The sequence below is a fragment of the Solanum pennellii genome, chromosome 4, assembly GCF_001406875.1.
Source record: "Solanum pennellii chromosome 4, SPENNV200".
Taxonomy (NCBI): domain Eukaryota; kingdom Viridiplantae; phylum Streptophyta; class Magnoliopsida; order Solanales; family Solanaceae; genus Solanum; species Solanum pennellii.
Window position 1 is genome coordinate 50,133,747 of NC_028640.1, and position 10,286 is coordinate 50,144,032.

Below are 10,286 nucleotides of genomic sequence, written 5' to 3' on the forward strand. Positions count from 1 at the left end.
AGCAACACACGTAGCCGGACCAAGGTGCGGAGTGAAATTTTCTAGATGCCGGACCAAGGATTTAGAAATACATAACTTATCACTTTGCATGCAAGATACTAGGAAAGAATTGTTATAGTTAGACTTATCAAGTTATGAACCTGTGGGGAACACGTAAACCCTAGTTACTTTCATTAACTGATTAAACTCCAACATTTGAAGCTGTTAAGTGTCTCTTTCAATTTCGCTAGTTATTTTCATTTATTTAGAAATAGAAAACCCCCCTTTTATCATTTTTGCTTTCCAAGGGAGTAATTGACTGAACAATAATAATAATAGATTGAAGTTAAGTCTAAACTATTTTCCTCGTGGGAACGATCCCAACCTCACTAGTTCGGTTATTTACTTGACACGACCGCTTTACTTCTTATTTGAGAAGTAAGTTTGAGTGTATCAATGACCTCCCAGGGTAAAATGATTTCAATCACTAGATTATAGATACCAAAAACTCTGGTGTCAGCGAACCACTCAACATCAGTAAAATACACGAAGTAATTGTTGTGCAGAAGAAAAAAAAGAGATCAGAAAAATTCGTAAGGGGAATCTCTGAAGAGTTAATGGTACTTATAGGCAAGTGGAACAGGTTCCAAAAGGCTGCAACCCTTTCAGAATCGACACGACCATTAATGAAAGTTTGCAACCTTTCAAATTGTATTGACTATTCCTGAAAGTTGCAATCTTTCAGAATAGTCATTTCCAAAACGACGAAATATCTTTTTAAATAAATCGGGTCCCGCGCGGATCCGAGTCGGATTGGGTTAATCAACTAAAATGTTGAAATGTTTCGGTTAATTTCAATTAAATAACTGAAAAACGTTTTTATTATCAACTAATTAATTGAAAGCATTTAATTAATTAATTAAACAAAAGGGAAAAGGTTCAAATATGCCATTGATTTTTTCAAGAAAGGCTCATTTGTGCCATCTGTTAAAATTTTGACTCATTTATGTCATTACCGTTAAAGAAAGGCTCATCCATGCCATTATTTGTTAAAAGTGGTTTTGCAAAACCATTTTTGACATGTGACAAATTATAATTTGGCCACGTCATCAATTTTTTTAATTAAAAAAATAAAAAAAAATTAGTTCAATATTATTCAGAATTTTGATTTTTTTATTTAAAAAATTGATTATGTGGCCAATTATAATTCGGGCACATCATCAATTTTTTATATAAAAAATAATAATAATTCTGAAAAAAAAAAATTTTAACTATTTTTTTTATTTAAAAAATTGATGACGTGACCGAATTATAATTTGACACGTGTCAAAAATGGTTTTGTGAAACCATTGTTAAAATAATGGCATGAATGAGCCTTTTCTTGAACAGTAATGGCATAGATGAGCCAAATTTTAACGAGTGGCATAAATGAGCCCTTTTTGAAAGTTCGATGGCATATTTGAGCCTTTTATTTTAAATAAATAATTAATTAAATAATTAAAACTTACTTTGTCCTTGTCCAAAAAATAATCTCTCAATCATTTTTCGATGTCGAAGCCGAGACAAGCGACGACGGCGCGAGGGTGGTCCCTCTTTCCAACCCTTTTAACAACTAATAGGATGTTTCTATATTTAAGCTCTCCTATTTCTCTTTCCACGACCGATGAGGGACAAATGCCTTTTTCTTAAAGCATAAGAGGACTTTTCAAGTTCCCAACTCTTCAAGTTCTCAACTTTTGAAGTTCTTCTCTTTCCGTCTATTTCCCATCAATTCTTGCTACATACCCAACAAATTTAGTGTTTAGTCTTATCATGTTTGTTCTTTTGCAGCTCTGATTTGGGAGAATGGGATTGCAGAGTTGTGTGTTTGGGTCTCATTCTGTTGAGTTATCCGACTAACAGAATACTTTGGATTTAAGTTGTTGGTCTTTTACTTACATTTTTCTCCATCTCTATCAACAACTTTGTTTGTTTGTTTGCAGAACAAAGGTTTTAAGCCAATTCTGATGTAGTTAGTTTCTAAATTTTGACTCATCCCTAATTGTTGATCTGAGACAATTACCGTCACATTCATATGTTCCTCAAGATCAATAGAGTGCTTCACTTTGGATTTTCTAAACCCTACATCTGTCACTCTCTTCTCTTCAGATCATTAACCATAAAATCCAAAGATGATGATGATGAAATTTAATATTATCCACAGAGTTAGTCAGGCAATTTGATGGGAATAGAAAAATTATTAACCTAGAAATTGCAAACGCTTGTAAGGAACATAAGTATTTCAGTTTTCTTTATTTTTATAAAACTTCCATTAAGGATTCATTGGGAGAAAATCATAAGTTCTCTGGCCTTTCCTCATTCACATTTGTCTTTGTACCAATGGATCTCATGAGTTTAAACAAACAATAGGATTTGGTTCTCATTCCTTGTATAATCTATATCCAAATGTTAAAGTCAAACAGATTTCTTTTCTTTCAGGATATTCACTAAAAAGGTGGTTGAATTTGGAATAGAGGGGAGTTGGAAGCATTACATATGTATTTTGCTCGATTTGTTTAGGTTCGACATTTTTCACTTCAACCAAATGATTGATTGTTCTGTGGTTTTCAGGCAAATGAAGCGTTGCTTCAAGTTTGGAAGATGGGCACAGTCAATTACCTAGAGGCGCTAAAGCTGCAACACAAACTAACATCTGATAGAAAAGCTCTTAATATCTCATAATCTCTACAATACCCACCGACATATATAGTTGGCGAAAGGGAAACAATTCATAATCTACTCATTCCTCATTCAGATCCCAAGTCTATGGGGGCACAACTTCACTATACACAAAGAGGAGGTGACATTACTTCTCATGGTCCTCACCAAGCAATCTTGTATCCCATAATTTTGTTGAGAGATATTGGTTTAGGGGATAGAAAGTATGTTGAGAATCTTGAGCTAACCATGATTGAATTGGCATCTATGTATGGTGTGAAAGCACAGTCTGGACAAAAATGTGAAACTAGGGTTTGGGTTGAGGACAGAAAGATCCGGGATCACATCTCATGGATTAGTATTCAACATGGATACTGACTTAAACTACTTTAAGCATATCGTACCTTGTGGGATTGTAGATAAAGATGTTACATTTTTGCATAAAGAGGCAGATGTAGATCTTACTGCTGATGAAGTGATACAGGAGCAATTGATCACTTGTTCTGTAAAAGCACAATAATGTCATTTTGAAATATAAGTCAGTATTATAATGCTGACATCTAGACAATTAGATTATCATTCTAGACGAGCTAGGGACGATTTCAGAAGCAGATTTCTTCAATACCATAGATACACATTGGCTATAGATGCTTCATTTTTTAAAACAAATCAAACTTTTCATTACATTTCAAGCAAAAACTTACTGAACCAACTGGCTACTACATATCACTTTCAGCACAAAGGTAAAATAGAAAAAGTAATACATTAAGCCCTTTCACCTCTAATATGTCTATCCAATTGCATATCCTTAGGAATAATTGTAACTCTTTTAGCATGAATTGCACACAAATTAGTATCCTCAAAGAGACCTACCAAGTACGCCTCAGCAGCCTCTTGAACTGCAGCAACAACACTGCTCTGGAACCTCAAATCTGTCTTAAAATCCTGTGCAATTTGTCTAACCAATCTTTGAAAGCTGAGTGCTCTTCTGATACTTATGGATCTCATGAAGATCCACTGTTCTTGGACGGAAATGGTGAGGCTTCTTCACTCTTCCAGTCGCCGGCGTTGACTTCCTTGCAGCTTTGGTAGCCATCTGCTTCCTTGGTGACTTTCCTCCAGTGGATTTTCTTGCTGTTTGCTTTGTTCTTGCCATTGCTTTAGATCTTCTAGTCTAGAGAGAGAAAGCTCGAGAGAAAAGTTGTGTGTTAATAAAGATTGTGTTATAGGATGAGAGATGTGTATATATGGAGAGAGATTGGAGTAAAGTGGAGGGAGAAATTGAAATTTAGTGGAAAAATTATTGGTTGCACGAATATTAACAGTTGATTGTGTACAAATGAACGGTGATTATTTGGTTTCAGATAGGTGACACGGATAATGATTCATGTGCTTCTGCCCTCTCTAATTTTCATAACACCTTGTTTGGATGGTTGTTGCGTTGTATATTGTTTAGGACATCTCCAACCTTATACTTTATTTTACTTTTTAAATATAGAGTTTTTTATTTTTTCAGACAATTTACTCTAAACTCAATTTTTTATTTTACTCTCTAAAAAAATTCATTCTCTATCTTCAATATTATAGTATTATTTTTAGTTTTTTTTTATTTTATTTTATAGTATAGATTTTTTTTTATTTTTTCCAAATAATCAATTTATATAATTTTTATGTGAAATAAATTTTATTTTTTAAAATTCTTTATTTATTTAATACAAAATTATATTTTACTCTAAACTTCTAAATAACATAAAATTATAAGCAAGTGTTATATAATATACAAATTAAGGAAAATTCAAATAAAAATGAAATCATCAATGAAATAAAATTAAATAAACATTACATAAATACTTAACTTTCCAAATTATTATGTTGCTATCACAAATGTTCTATTAATGCATTACGGAGTTTAAAATGAGTATTTTTGTCTTTAGTTTTTTATGTCTAGAAATCATAAATTTTCATATACTACCGCTTATGTTGTTGCAGTTGGAGCCTCTACAACATCTTGAATTGGTGCATTAAGATCATGTTCATCCTCGATTATCATGTTGTGTAGTATAATACATGTAGTCATTATATCATGATGCACTTTCATTCTACAAAAACGTAGTTGCCCTGCAATGATTGCGAAATGTGATATCAAACTCTGAATGCACTTTCAACATTTTTTCGGCATGATTCTTGTTTAATTGTGAAATATTTCTTCTTTTGGTAATGTGGATCACAAATAGTTTGGATAATTGGAGACCATTTAATTTTGTGTATTTTTTATAATGAAAATTAATAATAAAAAATTAAACTATGTTAAAGTGACGAAAATTTATAAAAAATCAAAAATTGTTAATTCGAGATGAAAGTAATATATATTAAATAATATATTTTCAAATATTATATTACATTTAAAAAGAATTATTAATATTATATATTTAATTAATGGTCTTATATAGAAAATAATATGTTAATTTGATATAATAAAAATAATAACGAAAAAGTGAAACAGAGAGTTTGAATATTAGTTCTCCAAATAACTGGAGAATAACTAGTGAAATGGAGGATGGTTAGGTCATCTCCAACCCAATCCTCTATTTTACTCTACACATATATAGTTCTCTATTTTTTCAGACAACCAACTCCAACCCAATTCTCTATTTTATCGCTAAATTTTTTTTTCTCTCCTAAATATTATATTATTATTTTTAGTTCATTCTTATTTTCTTATTTCATAATATAAATCCTTTATTTTTTTTCCCAAATAATTATCTTATATAATATTTAATGTGATATAAAATTATATTTTATCTTAAATTTTTAAATAACATAAATTGCAAGAAAATATTAATACATAAATTAGGGGGGCGAATTCAAATAAAAGTGACATGCAATTACATAAACACTCAATTTTCTAAATCGTTACGTTGCTCCCATAAATGATCTATAATGGATTACGGAGATAAAATTGATCATTTTTGTCCTTAATTTTTTTATGTCTAGCTAAAAATTGTTCAAACCGGAGATTTTCATCTACTACCACTTCTATAGTTGGAGTTGGAGCCTCTTCAACATCTTGAATTGGTGCATTGAGAAACTATCAGTGATCCAAATGTTCGTGATTACATACAACGAGAACAATAACGAATACTTGAAAAAAAAAATCATCAATCACAACTGCAGTCACAACCACAATCGCAACAATTTTCGAAATCATATCCTAATTTTTTCCGAATAAAACGACCTACCGAATTACTAAATTATTATTGTGATCAATTAATTATTATGTTATGCATTGTATTTTATCTTGTTTTTAAATTATTATGTTATGTGTTTTGTTGTTGTCTTGTATTTAAATATATGTTATGTATAATATTGTTGTCTTGTATTTAAATTATCATATCATGTATTGTATTTTCAAATTAAAATTCTCATCGTGCCATTTTAATTTTTTGTATTCTTTAAAATGAAAATTAATAATAAAATAAAATTTTATTGATGATGAAAAAAAATTAAAATACTATTAATTTGAAATTAAAATAGTATATATTGAAAAACATTTATTAAAATATTATATTACATTAAAAAAAGAATTGTGAATATTAGATATTAATAATGAAATTATATATAAAACAATATGTTAATTAAAAGTAATAGAAATAACAATATAATAATGAAAAAGTGAAATAGAGAGTATGAATAGTAGTTCTCCAAATTTGGAGAACCACTATTCACCTCTCTATAAATGGAGAATAGAGGGTGATTTAGAGGTGGGTTGGAGTGCCCATTCTCTATTTTACTCTTCAAATATAGAGAATGGAGAGTAAAATAGAGGTGGGTTAGAAATGGTCTTAGAGAGTTCATTCTCTATATTACTCTCCAAATATAGAAAATGGAAAGTAAGATAGAGGTGAGTTCCAAATTTTCCAGACAGTCAACTCCAATCTAATTATCTATTTGACTATTTAATAAAGAATCTTAGGCCTCATTTATTTGCATTTAATGGGGATCTGAATCTTAATCATTCTGATTCAGCTCAGTAAGTGTGTTTGATTTTTAGATCTGAATCTTAATCTTAATCTTTAGGATTCATTCCATTAAGTCCATCTATTTCTTTTTTTTTAAAAAAAAAAACATGTTAATGGATCTTAATGAGTCTAAATGAATCCAATGAGTCTTAATATCATTCAAACTCTATTAAAATAACCTCTTTTGGACAAGTTTTAAGTTTTTTCCTCTCATTTTCCAACCAAATACCATTTTTCTTTCTTTTGAATAAGTAAGTCTTCATAATATTTTACAAGTATTTATATAATATTTTTAATATATACAATATTATTTGGTTAATTGATATTTATAAAGAACTCTTCTTGTCACAATTCTTTTGTTGTCAAAACTTTTATAGAAGAAGTTATCTTTGTTTTTTGAGAAAAAATTGTTTGAGAAAATAAATAAATAGACTTTTCTAGGAATGGGTTATAATCTTATTCTTTAATTTTTTTGGGGAAAAATGCATAAGTACCTTTGACTATGATCGAAATCCCAGAGGCACACTTAAACTTAAGTAGAGTCCTATTACACCTCACTAAACTAATTTAAAATGAAATAAATACACCACAAATGTTGACATGTCATAGAGAATGTGCACACTCTCTTGAAGGCAAATGATGAGTGCACAAATTGGACACATGTCATTTTTTAATTGATAACTTTATAATCAGTAATACACATATTTACTGATAATAAAACTTATTTATTTAATTTTTTTCTTTCATTTAAAATATTTATTTTAATTTCTTTTCACTTTAAATTATTTTCGATTAATTTATTATCTTTTCACATTTAATTATTTTTAATAAATTGTGTGTATTTAAAAAATAATTTAAAAGTGTCCTTTAATTTTAATATTTTAATATTTTATGTTTTATTTGATTTTCTTCACTTATTTTGATATTCCTTGAAAATTAGCTTATTTAAATACAAGACATTTGAAATCAAATCAAAACGAAAGACAAAGAAAATAAACTCAATAGAAATATAAAAGAGAAAAAATGAATGTAAATAAAACAAATAGTTTCCATACAAGGTAAAAAAATGTGTGTTAACTTAATTTAAATACAAGATAAAAAAATAAGATTATTCTTTTTTTTAAATGTTTTAAATTATTTTTAAAAAAATTATGAAATATTTTTCAAAAAAAAATTATGAAATATTTTTCAAAAAAAAATTAAGAAATATTTTTTGATTTTTTTAATTAAAAAAATAAAATTAATTATTTACACACATGGTGAGCGAGTGTGTACAAACACAACCAACTTAGGATGTTGAAGGTGCCACATCAGCACAAAAGGTGCACAAAAATACGAATAAAATGAGTTCAAGGGGAAATAGGATCTTAGTTAAGTTTAGGTGTGTCTCTGGAATTTCGGTCACAGGATAAGGGGGTACTTATGCATTATCCTTTTTTTTGGAAGAAGTACTCTTGGTTTTGATTATAACTTTTCTTGATATAATGTTAATTCCTATTTTTTTTTAAAAAAATATTATGCTCATTCAAATATTGAAAACAAACAATCTTAATGATTTAGTGTTCAGACCTAGAAACTATATCTTAATATTCAGACAAGCATTCAAATTCTGACATCTTAATCTTAATGTTAATCTTAATATTCAGATTCACATTCAGACCTAGACCTCTGAATCTTAAATGAAAACAAATGAAGTCTTATTGTCTCTACTCAATATTATATTATTATATCTATTTCATTTTGATTTTCTTATTTCATAATATAAAGTTTTTCTTTATTTTTCCAAAATAATCACCATATATAATATTCATGTAGTATAAAATTTTAATTTTTTGAAAATTCTTTATTTGATACTAAATTATATTTTATTTTGAATGTCTAAATAAGAACTTTGAACAATTGAGAAAAGGAATCAATAAGCACAACTGCATTCACAAATATAACTAGATCATATTCAATTTTTTTCGAATATTATTATATCTAGAACTGACCTATCGGTTAACTAAATTATTGTTATGATTTTTAAAATTATTATGTATTATATTGTGTTGTTATCTTGTATTTAAATTATTATATTGTGTATTGTATTTTTAAACTAAAATATTATCTTATTATTAAAATATTGTGCATGTTTCATAATGAAAATTAATAATAACATCAAAATGTATCACAAAGTGATCAAAAAAAATACAAAATAATTAAAATATTATTAATTCGAGGTGAAAGTAGTATATATTGAAGGGAAAAAGAACAAATATATATCCGAGCTATCGTATACTTTAAGGTTATATATACCCTTAGTGTTAATATTTTGGATTGTGTATACCCTTGAGACTAACGGATGGACACGTGGATTCATTTCAACTACTAACTTGATTTTTTACACCAAAATTAGAAAACTAGCCATTTCTATTTTAAACCCACCCGAAACCCTTTTTGAAATAATTTGAATATATTTGAACAAAGCTACAAATCAAATTCAAAACTTTTGCAACAATAACAAATTCATGTGGTTTGATTCAAATTCCGTCTAGTGGAGATGATCGAGCATTATCAGATCTACTCCCTCGTCAAAATTCAATTCGTTCTGTTTTACAATTTGAGAAAAAAAAACAATGGAGAAGCTTTGAGAATTTCCGGTGAGATCATGGCATTTCATCTAATTCTAGGCAAGTTTGTGAAGTGTTGATATATGAGGTTTATTCCCCACCCACTTATCATCTAAATCATGAAATTTGAGCTCATTCTAACGGCTTGAACTCCGACAGATCACTATTGAGCATCTCGCTGGTTTTTCGGCGGCCTTAATTGGAGAGTAGAGGATAGGACCATCTCCAGCCCTACTCTATCTTATTCTCCACTCTCTATATTTGGAGAGTAAAACAAAGAATGTCCTCTCCAAGAACTCTCTATTTTACCTTTGCTCTCCAATTATGGGGAGTTGAATAGTAGTTTTCAAATTTAAAAAACTACCATTCATACTCTCTATTTCACTTTTTGAATATTATATAATTATTTCTATTATTTTGTAATTAACATTGCACAAGTACCTCCTCAACCTATGCCTAAAATTTCAGAGACACACTTATACTTTACTAAGGTCCTATTATCCCCCCCTCCGCGAACTTATTTTATAAATAATTTTCTACCCATTTTCAACCTACGTGACACTATCATTGAAAAAATTGTCAACACGCGCTGAGCCCATAAGATAGTGCCATGTAGGCCGAAAAGAGCTAGAAAACTATTTATAAAATATGTTCGGGGAGAGGGGGAAGGGGTAATACGACCTTAGTGTAGTATAAGTGTGTCTCTGAGATTTTGGGCATAAGTTGGGAGTACTTATGCATTTTCTCTAAAATATATATTATTCGTATATACTACTTTCATCTCGAATTAATAATATTTTATTTTGTTAAAAAATCACAACTTTGTGATACAATTTGATGCTATTATTAATTTTCACTATAAAGAATGGACAATATTTAAAAGATAAGATAAAATTTTTAATTGAAAGTATAATATACAACATAATAATTTAAAGGGAAAATGCACAAGTACCCCCGCCCTCCCCCCTCCCCCTCCCCCAAC

The 10,286-nt window shown here is 28.9% G+C and overlaps 2 pseudogenes; one reads left to right on the forward strand and one right to left on the reverse strand.

The window, feature by feature from the left end:
- The window catches only part of LOC107017512, a 7,163-nt pseudogene extending 3,936 nt beyond the window's left edge, over positions 1 to 3,227 (forward strand).
- A 214-nt stretch (positions 3,228 to 3,441) lies between these two features.
- LOC107017172 lies at positions 3,442 to 3,883 on the reverse strand (annotated as a pseudogene).
- Between the last annotated feature and the right edge of the window lie 6,403 nt (positions 3,884 to 10,286).